The sequence below is a fragment of the Lygodium microphyllum genome, chromosome 18 (assembly GCF_053477565.2).
Source record: "Lygodium microphyllum isolate KBCC chromosome 18, Lygodium_microphyllum_v1.1.10, whole genome shotgun sequence".
In the NCBI taxonomy this organism is placed as follows: Eukaryota; Viridiplantae; Streptophyta; class Polypodiopsida; order Schizaeales; family Lygodiaceae; genus Lygodium; species Lygodium microphyllum.
In genome coordinates, this window is record NC_141152.1 from 114,826,611 (window position 1) to 114,841,152 (window position 14,542).

General features: G+C 43.8%; 1 protein-coding gene and 1 pseudogene across 1 annotated transcript in view; one reads left to right on the forward strand and one right to left on the reverse strand.

Moving 5' to 3' along the window:
• The window catches only part of LOC148021274 (pre-mRNA-splicing factor of RES complex protein), a 97,275-nt gene that overhangs the window by 41,825 nt on the left and 40,908 nt on the right, over nucleotides 1-14,542 (forward strand). The window lies entirely within an intron of this gene.
• Nucleotides 82-3,045, reverse strand: LOC148021275 (uncharacterized; annotated as a pseudogene).

Sequence of the window (14,542 nt, forward strand, 5' to 3'; positions counted from 1 at the left end):
TAGGGTGGGTTCACATGTGTGAATATACACAGGAGAGCGCATAAACGGCCTTTACACCCAATAGAGACCTCAAATCATTGATCATGTGCTTGGATCCAATTCAACATTTACTAGCTTCTGTAGAACAATGAAAAGATATACAAATCTAGTACTAGAAGGCTTTCCCAATTCTATATCATGATTGGCGCTAAAAATACGAAGGGCTCGTTGCTTGTGGCATACAAAATTCATCAAACTTTAGTCTTTATTATCACATCAGCCACCGATCCAAGCTTCCCTATGTCAAGATCAATAGATTGTGAAGCACATGGTATCCAATAGATGTGTGGATAGTTCCTCTCTATATAAGTCCATGTTAGTTTGCAATTGGCTGCATTATCTATAATCACTAATACCACATTTGCAAGGCCAAACTTCACAGTCGCAGCTCTCTAGTGCATAGAGACATATTGTGTTGTGTGAGGCTTTGTCGAGTCATCTATGCTCGCCAAGAAGGTAGCGCCAAGACAACAAGAAACCAATATATTAACAAGAGGGCCTTGTTAGGTATGAGACCATCCATCACATAATATGGTATATTGATACTTCACCCATGCAACCTTGAAGGGCTCCAACTTGCTCTCAATGTCTAAAACTTTGGCCTTCAATTGCCTTGTGCGAAGTGTCCCATAGGACGAGGGCTTGAACATCTCACCTACCTCTGCCAATGCACTCAATATATTGATGAAAGATGGCTTTCATGCATGATCAAATGGCATATTACATTAAAAAAAGAATTGCCTAGAGCCCTTTTAGCCTTGTCATGCTTCAATTTTACCCAAATTTGTTGTAATGCCCCTTTCTTTCCCTTTCATTTGGTAGGTATGCTTTGAGAATCAGAGGTTCTAGATACATTTGCACTTAGATTAGCACTTGGAGAGTGAGATGTGCTAGGATTTGGCTAAGTTAATATATCTCTAGATGACTCAATGTCTGGAGATCAAAATTGCTTTATGCAATTTGGGCCTTTTTATATTGGAGTCCTTTGCCATTAAATTGAGGCCTCAGACAACGTGTTGAAGGCTACTTGGGGGACCCGCCTTTGACATTGAACACAAAAGGACTTGCCAAGTGTCCAATGCTTGGTGACAATGTCGCAAGCGTGGTCCAAAAATATTTAAAAATTTAAAAATAAAGAGATTGGAATTAGACATTGGCCATGCACACGCATGCACTATGAACTTTCAACCACATTATTACTAGATAAATGTGTGGGGTCCTCTGCTTGGATTTGAATCCAAAACTAGTTGTACTTTTGGCCCCCGATTCTCCAAGGAGTTATGTTTCAGAGGGATTGGAACCACTTTTTGCATGACCTTTGCATTGAGTCTGAAAGCTATACTTGGGCATTTGGCCTTTGGCATGTACCTTGTGTCTTTGAGTTATCTTGGCTTTGATTAGCTTTTGAGCCATGTACATACACATGTAAACCATGTCATATTGTGGGTCCTTGAGCTTGTTGGTAGACCATGTGATGACCATGCTCATGTGGCATTTGTCTCATTTATGTATCTCCTTCTTAGAATCTATTGTATGGGATTAGACATTGCCTATATTTGAGGTAAGACATTCCCATAACAAATTTCCTTTGTTTTGTGTCACAGGTTTAGTCATCCTTGACTTGAAGGAGGATTCGATTAGAGCAACTCCTAGGTGAAAATCAAGGGGCAAATTGCCCAATTTGTTTGTTGATTGTTGGAGCAGCAAGGGGCTTTTGGATCAGCCAAGGAGATTGTGGAATCTCAACTTATAATCAACCATTAGCAATTGAAGATAAATAAATAGTGAAAGGCGGTGGCCAATTTTGGGACCAATAGGTGTTTAGTGTCCAAGAATTTTGAAGGTAAAGTGTGCATTTCAATTTATGTTTATTTATTGATTGGTGTAATTAAGTGCTTGATCAAGGAATCACCACCCTTTCCGAGAAGGAAGGGTGCTTTCATGGTTCCATTGCCAAGATATTGCTCAATCCCTTGATTTGGTGGGCTTGAGGCACTTGATTGCAAGCCAAAGCTCTGTGGTAGTACTGGTTTTTATGCTCAACTAAGAAATTACAGCAAGATGTCTTTATACAGTGAGATGGAATCATGCAGTGATAATTCCTCTTAGTATGGGCAAGAAGGAAATGCAATGTTTGATCTTGGACAAGGCTTAGACCATGGACAACAAGTTGAAAATGTTGCTATTGGGGCCTTCAAGGCGTAATGAGACTGACGACTAGCAAAGTGAAGAGGAATTTGATGACTAGTTCAAGAATTGAATGAGGACAATGGCAAATCTTTTTGCTGAATTGGCAAAGGATCCTCATTTCACCCGATTTTTGAATGCTCCGAAGAAGGAGAGCAAGGGCAAGGCGAAGAATTAATCTTCTGCACCTTCGAGGCAGCAAGGTGCATCGATGGTGAAGCCAAAGTCTTCACTTGAAGTAATTCTTAGAATTTGCCAATTCTATGGGCAGCGCCCAATGTAATTTGTGTGGTGTGGACACTTATTAAAGTGTCAATGTAAGGTGTGTACACCTAGTGTCTTAGAAACTTAAAGTAGTGACACTAGGTTCTAGAGTAAAATAAACCTAACTCTAGTTAGTTGGTGGAAAGCTGGTTAGGTCAACCCTTGACCTAAACATAAGTTGTACTTTCACTCTATGTTTCATTCTAGCAAGTACACTCTTCTCGCCAGTGCCATTCCGCCCAAGGCCCTATTGCTGCCAGCTTGGTTCTTAGCTCGAGGAAGAGTTTTCAGCTGTTGTGAGGTGCTGTTGAAGTGGAGGAGCTGTAGCTGAGCTGTCTCCTGTCTACTCCAGATCTGTCCAGTTCAGCCAATAGCTCCAAATCTGTCCATTTGCTCCAGATCTGTCCAGCTAAGTCATCTGCTCCAGATGTGCTGTTTTCAGCCTACGCGTAGCCTTGCATGCAGTCGAACACGCAGTCCCACACGCAGCCGGAGGAGTTGCTGTTTTGGAAGAGCTGCTGCACATTCGGTCTTGTAAGACCTCAAAATCAGCATGGGATGAACTTGAGCGTATGTTTGCAGCACGCAATGAGGCCAGGATATCCTATCCTTGGAGAGAGTTGGCCAAAGTGACCATGGATAAATATGATAGCATGACAGAGCACCCTACTCACATACAGGATTTGTGTGAGTAGCTACTCATTGTTGATGAGGTAATTCAAGATGCTGAATTGGTAAACATCACATTGAACTCTCCTCCAGAGTCATATCTTGTTTCCACACCTCTTTGATGTTGTCTTTGAGGGGGGGACCAGCAGCCCCTTACATTTGTGGGGTTGGAAGGCCTCTTGCTGCAAGAGGAGCGGACTCAGAAGAATGTGGCATTGCGTTCAGGTAATGTGGCTATGCTTTCCAAGTTCAAAGGCAAAGGAAAAGTCAAGCAAAATGTAAAAAGTTAGCAAAAGGGTGATGTTGGACAGCCATCAAATAAGGTTTTCCAAGACACAGAAAGGACTAAAAAGAAGGGAAAATGCCATTATTGCAAGAAGCCCGGTCACCATATTGATGAATGTAGAAAGAGATTGGCCAAAGAGAAGAAAAAAAACTCCGGTTTGGCTGTCCAAGAAACGTTAGCTAGCAAATCTATTGATGATGATACTTCAATCAACTTTGTAGAGGAGGACTATGCATTTCTTACATGCAATTATAATTCTTCAATGGTTGATTCAGCATTTAATGCTGCTGAAACGTGGCAAACATGGTATTTTGACAATGGAGCGTCAAAGCACATCACTTCTAGGAAGTGTTTGTTTACCTCTTTGCATTCAGCCCTTGTTGGGAAGCGTGTTACATGTGCAAACAACAATTGTTATGATGTATGTGGCATTGGGACAGTCACTATTACTACTGTGGATGGTTGTGATTTCATGCTTTTAGATGTCTTGTTTGCACGTGGCATTACAAAGAACTTGTTGTCTATCTCTGCTTTTAATAAGCATGGCTTTCAGGTCATCTTTAAGGATGACAAATGCATTGTTAGAGATAGATGGATTATGCACTTAGGCTATCTGGCACCTTGCATAAGGGTCTATTTTTGTTGGATACATATGACAGATAGTCTCATGATGCTTGAGCAGTCACTACTCTTTCGCTCGCTATGCAAAATGCAGAGCTATGGTATGCCCGCTATGGACACATGAGCTTTGGGAGTTTGATGACCCTTCAGAGGTGTCATATGGTAGATGCATTGCCTCTAGTGCAGACTCCATCTCCTCGTGCATGTGAGGGATGTATTTTGGGCAAGATGCATAGGTTTGCCTTCAAAAAGGATGGTGTAGTGTGTCCTGTCCGAAAAATGCAGCTTGTTCACTGTGATGTTTGTGGTCCCATGAGAACATGTGCACTTGGAGGTCATCAGTACTTTGTTACATTTATTGATGACTACTCTCGATATATATGGGTGTATGGGTTGAAGGCAAAATCCGATGTGTTCATGCATTTCAAACATCTTGTTGCAAAGCTTGAAGTTGAAACTAACTTAAAAGTGCAGACACTTCGCACAGATAGAGGGGGGGAGTACATGTCTTGTGCTTTTGAGACATATTTGCTTGATTATGGCATTAGGCATCAAGCCACTGTTAGAATGACTCCTTAGCAAAATGGTGTTGCTGAAAGGAAGAATCGGATTCTTATGGAGATGACTCGTTGTATGCTAAAAAGCAAGGGGTTACTGTGAGAGTGCGCTGCGGAAGAGGGAATACGAACACGGAGGGAGAGAGAGAGAGAAAGCAGAAAATAAGGAAGAGAAATCTGCACTGATTGAAATGAATGCTGAATACACTGAAATGGACTGATCAGTCCCTGCACGCAGCCCACAACGTCAGTGAGGGCACCAGATCAGGCTGATGATGATGGCAACACCACCACGGGGGAGAAGGAGTGTCGGAATTTGAAAGAAGACAAGTGATCAAGTGGGGAGGGGGGGCTGCCAATAAATAGGCAATGGACAGACCCTAACCCTAACCCTAAAATGGGCGCAAACCCTAAAAGTGCCCTAAAATGGGCGCCCCACAACAGTGACCAAAAAGTGGCCGGGCAGCCAGTGGCTGCCCACTAAAAGAGGCCAAAAAGAAATACACAACCTAAGACAGCCAGTCGAGAGTGACTAGCCTCCCCCATCATAACACATGACAGACATGTCAGAGCTCCTAATGTCCTCGTCTGACTCAGACTGAGGCTCACAGGTAGGAGATGACAAGGCATGACAAACATGACTGCTAACACCCCCTCTCAGATCCTGGATGTGGCTGAAGGCCAAGGGAGAAACGGATCCTGGGGTGGCAAGAGGAATGCCAAGGTCGATGAAGTCCGTCGATGTAGACTGTCCGCTGAAGGAGCTCCTCACGATCCTGGAAAGCCCCCTCTAAAACACTAGGGACCAGGGAATCCACAGCCGCATCACCGAGATCGTCCCCCTCTAAAAGGGATGGGGGGTACGAGGGAACCGCCGGAGGAGAGGGTGGGGGATGGGAAGGAACCTGTGGAATAGAAGGTGCACAAGCGGGAACGGGTGTAGCAATAGACTGCCGCGGCGGACCCTGCATCAAAGAAGGGGAATGGAGCTTGTAAAGCCCGCTCTCCTGCCAACCTGTAGATAAGACAGCTCCTGTAGAAGAATCCTCAATAACAACGGCATGCTCGGTGAAGATCACTTGTGTGCCAAGCCTCGTAAGGCCATAAACTGAGAGGAGGGGAAGGCCCAAGTCCGAAACATGTAGGGCCTGTGAAAGGAAGCTCGTAGGTCGGTCTGTAAACAAAGGCAATGTGCCAACACCACTAATAGGCACCGATAAAAGGTCACCAACAGTGACTGAACCCTCTGATGGACGGAGATCCTGTAACAAATCACCTCGGGGAGTCATATGACTCGAAGCACCACTGTCCACTAACCAAGGCTGCGCAGAAGACACTGCAGCCACGGAAGAAGGATCCTCCTCCAAAGCATGGATATGAAGGAACACTGACTCATGGGTAACAGCAGGTGTAGAGGTAGAAGAAGGCTCCGATGTAGATCCACCCTTTGCTCCCGGACGAAGGTGAGGGTACTTCTTCCAACATTTCTCCTCGGGATGTGTCCCTTTCCCACAGTGTGGGCACTTCGGTCTCTCTGAATCTGAGTTAGAGCCTGAAGAACTGTCCTTTTGCTTAGCCTTTGACTTCTTCTTCTTCTTTTGTCCTCCCGAACCTGCAACGAAGGCTCTGGTGGAGTCAGATCCACTAGCATTGACCTCTCTGAGTCGCTCATCATGCTCCAAGACAAGCGGGGATAGCTCCTCCCATAGAAGCTTCTCACGGGTCCTCGATGTAAGAAGGCTGGTGTAGAAGACATCAAATCGAGGCGATGGCAGCTGAGTCAAAAGAATCATAGCCATGTCTTCAGAAGATATCGTCCGACCGAGGGATGCAAGCTCATCCCTCATATCCTGTAATCTGTTGATGTGGTCCTTCATGGAAGGACTATCATCAATAGCGAGTATCCGCAACTTCTTTTCAAGAGATATCCGGTGGGCAAACGTCTTCTGCTGATAGAGAGACGCTAGCCTCTGCCACACGTCCGCTGCAGTCTTCAACCTGTGAACATGAACAAGGACAGAATCCTGCAAACTCAGAAAGAGGAAAGATCGGGCTCTAGAATTGAGCCGATCCCATAAGGCTGTGCGATCCATAGATGTCCCATCTGCGGGATCCACCATAGGCCGGGGAGTAGGAACAGAAACAAGCTCCCAAAGATCGAAGGAGTCCAAGATACACTCCACCTTGCAGGACCATAGAGAAAAGTTGGAGCCATCCAACCGGTCCTCTTTGGGCAGCTGAGGAAGTACGGGTACCTGTACAGGGGGTACCAAAGGCTGCATCGTCGGCCCACTGGAAGGGGATCACCGAGATACATGAATAGAAGGGGGACGGGAACGAGGAATAGACTCCGTAGGACGATCCTCGCGATAGAAATCACGCCTCCGTTCAGATGAGTGTTGAGACAAAAGCTCGTCATCTGAATCATCAAAACCTGTAGACTGATGATAAGACATCTTCCAAGCTGCAAAATACCAAACACCAAAGAAAACTGTGCCGATGCCGAAGAATGACCACCAGATGGGTCACCAACCACTAGAAGAACCACCAAACTCCAGGAAATCAGGTCGCCTATCACCAGGAGGTGAAAACGCAGCTGTGTAGGGCACAAAATCCGGAGGGAAAGTTGCCAGGCACCAAAACGCAGCCCAAAAAAGAAGCGCTAGCTGGAGATGAGCCGCCAGGAGGGAAAACGACCACCTTGGATGCAAAATGCAGCCTGTAGGGAAGTTGCCCAGCTGAAGAGAAGGCCACCCAGCTGAAAATGCAGGGAGCAGGAGCTGGTTGATGACGTGGCAGCCTCTGGAAGGGGCTGATGCAGCAAACGCAAATATTCAGACCACCTATGCAGCAAACGCAAATATTCAGACCACCTGGAGGGGCCGCCTGGCTGTTGGAGAGAAGGGGGGCAGCAACAGATGAGAGGTGTGGTCTCTCTCCAGTCGATGAAGACCTCCGTGCTCTCAGTTTGGCGATGATACCATGTGAGAGTGCGCTGCGGAAGAGGGAATACGAACACGGAGGGAGAGAGAGAGAGAAAGCAGAAAATAAGGAAGAGAAATCTGCACTGACTGAAATGAATGCTGAATACACTGAAATGGACTGATCAGTCCCTGCACGCAGCCCACAGCGTCAGTGAGGGCACCAGATCAGGCTGATGATGATGGCAGCACCACCACGGGGGAGAAGGAGTGTCGGAATTTGAAAGAAGACAAGTGATCAAGTGGGGAGGGGGGCTGCCAATAAATAGGCAACGGACAAACCCTAACCCTAACCCTAAAATGGGCGCAAACCATAAAAGTGCCCTAAAATGGGCGCCCCACAACAGTGACCAAAAAGTGGCCGGGCAGCCAGTGGCTGCCCACTAAAAGAGGCCAAAAAGAAATACACAACCTAAGACAGCCAGTTGAGAGTGACTAGCCTCCCCCATCATAACACATGACAGACATGTCAGAGCTCCTAATGTCCTCGTCTGACTTAGACTGAGGCTCACAGGCAGGAGATGACAAGGCATGACAAACATGACTGCTAATAGTTACCTCATAAATTTTGGCTAGAAGGCCTTCACTGTGCAAATCATGTGTTGAATCGTGCACCCACTAAGGCACTGAAGACAATCACACTGTTCGAAGCTTGGCATGGCAAGAAACCCAAAGTAGACTACTTTCGGGTGTTTGGTTGCATAGCCTATGCTTATATTTCTTTGTTCATGCTTTTCTTCACTACTTTGTCTGAATGGGTCTATTCAATTGGCAAATCTAAAAAGCTTGAAAGAAATTTCAGTCATAAGAGCATGGTAATCGCTTTTGCGTGCACAATTGCCTTGAAAGAGCTTCGTGGAAAGCTTGATGACAAGGTTGTAAGATGCATATTTATTGGCTACAGTTCAGAGAGTAAGGGCTATCGCTTGTATGGCCCACGGACGAAGAAGGTCTTTGTCAGTAGGGATGTCCTATTTGCTGAAAATGCTGCATTTTCACATGCTCAGTTTCAAATGCCCGCCACCCATGACATTGGTGATGCCTTTGAGGGTCTTTTGCCACTTACTTTGGAGTCTATGCCTGCTGTAAATGGTAGGACAGACTTAATACAGCAAGCTGTTGCTTCACCATATACTCTCGAACAGCAGGGTATCGATGATGGTTTGCCACATGCAGTGGAAGAAGCAGTATAGCATGAAAGGGCTGCTGTAAATGTAGCCAAAACAGTCCCAAGATGACTGTTACAGACTCTCGAGGAGAGTAAAATGGATGCTCCTATACCTCAACGCGCTAGAAGGGCTGCCAGAAATGCAGCAAATGATGCAGGGGGGAACATTTGATTGATTTTACAGAAGTAGATGATTGTGATGAGCATGTGTTTATGAGCTCACTATTGGATGGTGATGAGCCTACTTCCTTGGACGAAGCTCAGCAAGATGTACATTGGATGTAGGCCATGCAGGATGAGTTAGACTTTATTGCCACTAACTCTGCATGGGATCTTGTGGATTTACCACTTGACAAGAAGGCTATTGGCACAAAATGGGTTTTTAAACTCAAATGCAAGGCTGATGGTACAATTGTCAGGTACAAAGCATGGTTGGTAGCAAATGGCTATGCACAGAAGAAGGGCATAGATTATGAAGAAACTTTTGCTCCTACATCTTGCATAAGTACGGTGAGATGTGTGATTGCAATGATTGCAAATTATGGTTGGACAATGCATCAATTGGACATTAAGACAACATTTTTGAATGGGGATTTGCATGAGACAGCTCTTTATGGTCTCAAACAGGCTCCTCGTGCATGGTACTCCAAAATTGATACTTATTTGGCTAGCAAAGGGTTCAAAAATAGTCCAACTACTCCCACTCTATTCATTAAGAATGAGGGGGGACTTGCTGATTATCATTCTTTATGTAGATGACATGCTGCTCACTGGACCTATAGAAGAGAAAATTGCAGATTTTAAGGCTGAATTAAAACATGCATTTGCTATGTCAGATATGGGCTGCCTACACTATTATTTGGGGATTCAATTCACCCAAAATCAGCATGGTATCATTATGTCACAATCACAATATGTGGATAAGCTGTTACATAGGTTTAGTATGCAAGATTGCAAACCTATGTACACTCCTGTGGAGCCAGGCTTAAGGTTGTCTATGCATGATGGTGAAGAGATGTCAGATGTTGCAATTTACAGCCAGGCTGTTGGCTATCTTATTTATCTTTGCAACACACGCCTTGACATTTAGTATGTAGTATCTCAGGTGAGCAGGTATATGCATAGCCCACAGACCATACATTGGCAAGCTGTGAAGCGGATCTTCAGATATTTGCAAGGTACTCAGTCACATGCATTATTATTTCCTAGGGGGGGAGACTTGCACTTACAAGCTTACAATGATTCAGATTGAGTTGGTGATGCAGACACTAGGCAGTCTACTAGTGGTGGACACTGTTTCTTTCTAGGCCGTTCATGCATTTCATGGCTAAGCAGGAAACAACCTATAGTGGCTACCTTGTCTTGTGAGGTTGAGTACAGGGCAGTCTTCACGGCAACAGTGGAATGTGTATGGTTGCGTAGATTGTTGGCTGATCTACATTTACCATTGGAGGGTCCTACGCCCATTCTTTCTGATAGTTAAGAGTGCTGTTGTAGTAGCACGAAATCCTATGTTTTATGCTTGCACAAAACAGAGAGATGCATTACCATTATGTTAGAGAGAGATGCTATGCAGGAGAGATCAGCTTGATGTATGTACCCACACAGAAAAATGTTGCAGACATTTTCACCTAGTTGCTACCACGTGAGAAGTTTGAGGCTTTTCGAAAGTTCTTAAACTTGTTACACTTTGGTGATTGATTATCCTTGTACTTCATCACATTGGCACTGTAGGGGAGTGTTAGAATTTGCCGATTCTATGGGCAGCTCCCAATGTAATTTGTGTGGTGTGGACACTTATTAAAGTGTCAATGTAAGGTGTGTACACCTAGTGTCTTAGAAACTTAAAGTAGTGACACTAGGCACTACAGTAAAATAAACCTAAATCTAGTTAGTTGGTGGAAGGTTGGTTAGGTCAACCCTTGACCTAAACATAAGCTGTACTTTCACTCTATCTTTCATTCTATTAAGTACACTCTTCTCTTTTTGCTTCAGCTCACTCTCTTGCTGTCATTGTCTCTCCTCTCTCTCTCCATAGTTGGCTGCCATTTTCCAACAGTACTCAAAGAGGCCAATGAAGCAAAAAAGTTGGTAGCTATAAGGCAAGGAAGGCAAATGCAAGGTCAATATGGAAGTGCCAATTTAATGGATTTTGGATAGCCGAGCATGGATGCTATGATGGGACAGCCACCATACCTTGGTGGTAGCATGATTTTTCATGCAATAGTTGGTCAGCGATCACATATAGGAATGCATGGCACAAACCCCTATGGTATGCAACAGCCAATGCATGGTGTGCGAGGCCCAATGTTTGCGGGCATGGCTGGAAATGTGCAAAACCCTATGTATGGCAGCATTTGGCATGATGCATGTGGCACAAAGTAGCATGCTTGGTAATGCATATGCTCCCTTGGATGTTTATGGGGCTTAGAAATGAGTGTTGGTCTTGCTAATGCTCCATTTGATGTTGGTTTTGATGTAAATTCAGCAAATGCACCCTTTTTGCAGCAACTAGTATATGAGAACTTGATACCCAAGGGGGAAGCAACGAACTATGGTGAGGGTGGAAAAGTGGTGAAGTTTGAGTCCTTTAGTGGTGCACAGGATAGGTTGAAAGCTTTGAATTTCATTCAACAGCTTGATGCAATCTATTCAGAGGGAAACTTCACCAAATCCTCAAAGATTCGAAAGGCAACCACTTGCTTGAAAGGAAAGCATTGTAGTGGTGGTCTACACTTTTGATGCAAGGTAGAGCATGTGGAGAAATGCTCTAAAGGCAAAAAACATAAAACCAATCGTATGACAAAGCACTGACTTGATAAGCACAAAACACAATTAGGGTTAGGTTTAGGGTAACTCGGAGACCGTGAACACAATGAATAGTAAAGTGAATGAATAATGAATATACAATGCTCATGCAACAAACACACTATGTAGTGAATACTGAATCTCGAACTTTCGTATCTTTGGGATTAAGGCAAAGGTTATGATCTGTAGAGTGTGTCATACTCCAAACGGATTTCGAATCACAGCAAAGAAAGTCTCTGATTGTCAAATGCCAGCAAACATAGCCAAGGAAGGTTGGATCTGGTGCAAGTAGCAGTGTAAGAGAGAGAGACCCTAAAAACGTAGGTACTTGAGAAGAGAAAATTTGAAGAACAACTATTAGGTGGAAGCACATCATACAAAGGTGAGAGAATGTTAGGGCGGTAGCTAGAAATTGAATACGTAGCATGTAGAGGGGAGAGAAGATCAGGGCGATAGTTCTAGGTTGATGGCGACAACACCAGATGTTGATGTTAGCATTAAAAGCAGTAGTAAACTATAGGCGACTGGTCATGGGAACTTGGCAAAGGCTGCAGACAGGTGGTGAAGGCTTGAATTAGGCGCCATATGGTAGTAGATGGTGGGGGGAGCTCCAACCGCGATACTTTCCTAGGATTTAACAATCTCCATCCGCAAGAAATAAGATAACAAACCTAAGTCTATCATCTCGAATATAGAGCAAAGCTATGCCTTAATATTTGCTATAGCCGCAGAATCTGAAGCAATGAGTAATAGATCATCAACATCTAGTAGAATATAGTTGGGCTCCCACGTTAATGGTATGCATGTATAGATTAGAGTTATAAGGGGTAGAATGGTATCCATGAGTTCATAAGAACTCGTCCATCCTGTGGTACCAAGATGTTGGTGCTTGCTTCAGCCCATAAAGAGCTTTCCGTGAGTACAATACTTGGTCAATAGGCTGGCCAGCATAAGAAAAGCCGGGAGGTTGCTCTCCACATAAACTTTCTTCTCCAAATAGCCATTCAGAAGGCACTTTTGACGTCCTTCTAATAGATCGGCCAACCATGGTGAGTGGCGAGTGTAACCAATAGATAAAATGATGTCAACCAAGCAGTAGGTGTGAAGATTTTTTCATAGTCAATGTTGTGGTTTTGCTTGAAACCTTGCACTACAAGGTGAGCCTTATATTTGTCTAAAGTACCATCAAGCTTTAGCTTGGTCCTAAAAATCTACTTGGTTTTGATGACCGCAGGCTTGTGACAAGGATGATCCACCAATGTCCAAGTTTCATTTTGATCAATAGTATCTAGTTTCTTCTCCATAGCCTTATGCCAGAGAGTGTCCTAAAGAGCTTGCTACCAATTGTCCGGCCCAAAATGTGCAATGTAATCAGCTATAAATAGTGATGCATATGAAGCGTGAGAGGTGAGCTGAATAGACCTTCTAGGGCCCTCTTGAGTGTAATCCGGTGGAAGGATCCTCAAATTCCACATGGTTTGTTGGTACCAGCAAGGTAATGGGCCTTGCAGAGGAGGCTTGAAAGCTGAAGTATCTACAGGAAGGGCAGAAGCGCATAGTAGACCGGGCTCAGTAGGCACGATATCAAATGATGTGAAAGCAGCCCTCCCACGGCAAGAAACAAATACAAACCGAGGATAGAGCACACAAACCCTATGTGTATGACTTTGCCATTGATCTCAAATCTGAAAAGAAACCACGATTGTTGCTTTTAATAATGAACAAAATCATCATATTTATCATCATTCTCCATAGCTTCAATCATTCTACACAAAAGAAAGAGAAAAGAGAAAAAGGAAAATAGAAATTTCTCCACAAAAGACAGAAGATACAAATTTTTGCACCATAAAGGAAGAATGTGGGAATTTTGGAATAACGGAGAGAAAAGAGGCACAAAAGACACACAACCCTTCGTATTTTTATTACTTCTTTGAATTTTTGATACATTTGTATTAATAAGGCTTTGGCTTTCACATTTTAGCTCTTTGCAAATGTATGTACATACACTTTTCTATATACCATTTATTTATGATGAATGCGGTTGTTGTCCCCTCATGTGGTTTATCTTTTTGGTGATTTTGTAACAAAATGAATATTATTCCCTTTAGAAAAACTAGAAATGTGATGTATATATAGACATCATTGTGCCTTGATTTTATTCTTTTTTTGTTGTCATCATGATGTGAGCAAAGGTGAGGATGAAGAGTCCAGTGTAGAGAATTGCTATGTCACTCTCATTAAAGATGACATCCCTCCTAACAATCACCTTGTTTGTTCGAGGATCGAACAAAAAATAGGCTTTCACTTGGGAAGAATAGTGCACAAAAATCAAGAGATTAGCTCGAGGGGTGAGCTTTTTTATCTTGTTATTAGGAGTGTGCATATAAACAAAACTACCGAAAACCTTGAAGTAAGAAATAATAGGACGAGAGCCAAAAAATGCCTTGTATGGATTCTTTTAGGGACTGCCGCAGTTCGAGCATCAGTTGAGGATGTACATTGAAGTGTTAACAGCCTCGAGTCTAAGGTGCTCAGGGATGTTGTACTGTAAACAACATAGAGCGTGCCATATTCATGATTGCCTGGTTTCTATACTCTACGACTCCATTTTGTGAAGGGGAGTTGGTAGAGGTGAGTTGGTGTGCAATGCCTTGCTTTTGTAGAAACTCAAAATACTCGTGGAAGGTGAACTCGCAACGAGAATCACTCCTCATAATCTCCACATGATAACTAGCCTGTTAGCAACACCCAAGCATTAAAATAAGTGAAGGCATTTGACTTGTGCTTGAGGAAGTATACCCATATGTATCCAGAGAAATCATGTACTATCAAAAAGAAGTATAGCATGCCATTCAAGGTGGCAGTGGACGTGGAACCACAAAGATCTACATGGATGAGCCTAAGGGGTTTAATAGCATGAGTGATAGAATGTTGAGGAAAGGGTGTACAATGTTGCTTACCT